Below are 2,500 nucleotides of genomic sequence, written 5' to 3'. Positions count from 1 at the left end.
ACACCTGTCAATCACAACCGTCAATCACAACTGTCAATCACAACTGTCAATCACAGCCGTCAATCACAACTGTCAATCACAGCCATCAATCACACCTGTCAATCACACCTGTCAATCACAGCTGTCAATCACAGCCGTCAATCACAACCGTCAATCACAACCGTCAATCACAACCGTCAATCACAACCGTCAATCACAACCGTCAATCACACCTGTCAATCACAACCGTCAATCACAGCCGTCAATCACACCTGTCAATCACAACTGTCAATCACAACTGTCAATCACAACTGTCAATCACAGCCGTCAATCACAACTGTCAATCACACCTGTCAATCACAACTGTCAATCACAACTGTCAATCACAACTGTCAATCACAGCCATCAATCACACCTGTCAATCACACCTGTCAATCACACCTGTCAATCACAGCTGTCAATCACAGCCGTCAATCACAACCGTCAATCACAACCGTCAATCACAGCCGTCAATCACACCTGTCAATCACAACCGTCAATCACAGCCGTCAATCACAGCCGTCAATCACAGCTGTCAATCAAAGCCAACATGGCGGACATCAAGGCTTCTATAAATCTGTTATTGTGTGTTAGTGCACTGTGTTCACTGTATATTACTGGCATAGTGTGCAAATGTTGAAAGGGTCGTGTCGTCTCACATCAAACACGGCCGTTGTGAACTTACTGGAAATGACGATCGTACATTAGCATTAGCTAGCGTTAGCATTAGCTAGCGTTAGCATTAGCTAGCGTTAGCATTCACGTTATCGTTCACGCTACCAAATCATTACAGACTGTTAAATTAACCCAAAAAACATCCTGATGGCTCAAATCTGACAACAGTCTAGTGGTGCTTAGTGCTAAAAACACACATGTATAACTTACATTTGTATAACGTGGTGATGTTCACCGTAGTTACAACGTACTCGGCCGCCATTTCCAGTTTAAAAAGTGCCCCCCCCCTTCTGCTACGAAGCCAAGATGGCGGCCATTGAGGGCGAGAAGCGTCCATAGTTCCACACTCACAGTGCATTTCCCATAATTCTCAGTGTGAACGCACTCGTGCACTCAAAATGTTCAGTGTGAGAACAGAAGGATGCGGTTTGAGACGCAGCATAAATCTGGTTGCACCATTAACCCTTTGTGACCTAAAGTGCCCTCTGATCACTATTAAACCTAAAGATTTGTTTCCAGTATAATAACTTAGTGATATAACTTATAGTCGTCCTGCTGAACTGGCATCAGAGGTCTGAGTTTAGAGACTGAGACCAGAATGACGACTGACATGTTGCCATGACGTCGACTCTTCGTGAGTCTGTCGTCGCGGCGCCTAGCGACCGTCAGCGTCTTCCTCGTCGGCTGCGGTCTCAGCCGCGGTCGCTGCTGCTGCTCAAGAGAAACTCACAGATCTGAACTTTTGACCTCCGGCTGTCAGACTGAGATCCAGATGATGAGACCTGTGGCGGCGGTGGCGGCGGCGCCCGGCGGGACCAGAGGTCACAGCTGGATCCCCGTCAGAGATGATGAAGGGATTCAGAGATCAGTGAGGATGAAGATGAGAGATTGAACCTCTTCAACTCACATCAAGTCTCTTTACTGTGTGAAATAAGACTCAATGTTTTTATTCAGGTTTGGTTTCAGAATCACACAAAACAACAACAACAACAACAACAACAACAACAACAACACAGTACAGAACTGTTGTTTTTCACTGATATTCATATATAATGTTTGTAACATTAACCCTGAAACCACCTGCAACCTGATATTTTATTATAATAATGTTGTTATATAAAATATTATAAACATCAACAATGAACCATTAAACTCAATAAATGAATGAATGAATGTTTACTAGAAAGAGCCTGAACAGTTTATATGATGATGAAATGATTATTGTGTTTTTATTGAATATCAAACAAACGATGTGAACCTCTTCATTGTTAATGATCTACTGCTTTATGATAGATAATATAGTTGGTAGTAATATTTATAGTGCTGCTTTACTGCTTTACTGCTCCGTTCCTTTTTATTAGAATATTAACTGCTATTGAAATATGGATTAATATATATATATATATATATTTATATATATATTACAAGCAGAGAAGGTGGAATACCTTCTTCAGCCCTGCAGGTTTACCTCTCGACCTCCAGATATAAAGCCTGTATGTAGCCTGAGAGACCAAACCCAGGGAACAACAGTCTGCTGCTAATAACTGAAAACATGAAAACATGAACATGCTGCTCGGCATAAAGTCACATTAAATACCAGCTTTTTATTCAATATCTGCAAACTAGTGAGTGTTGAGAGGTGACGATCAGCAGGTCTGCAGTGTAACATGTCAGGAGAAAAGTGTAACTACGATCTTTCCTGAACATTAAAGGACAAATATTCTTTACATGTTCAGACTCTATATTTATATTCTTATTGATCTTCTGCTGGTCCTTTATGCAGCCCCTCAGTTCAGCCTCTGTCTGA

The sequence above is a fragment of the Thunnus albacares genome, chromosome 19 (genome assembly GCF_914725855.1).
Source record: "Thunnus albacares chromosome 19, fThuAlb1.1, whole genome shotgun sequence".
In the NCBI taxonomy this organism is placed as follows: domain Eukaryota; kingdom Metazoa; phylum Chordata; class Actinopteri; order Scombriformes; family Scombridae; genus Thunnus; species Thunnus albacares.
The sequence above is the reverse complement of the archived record's forward strand: the minus strand, read 5'-3'. Positions refer to the sequence as shown.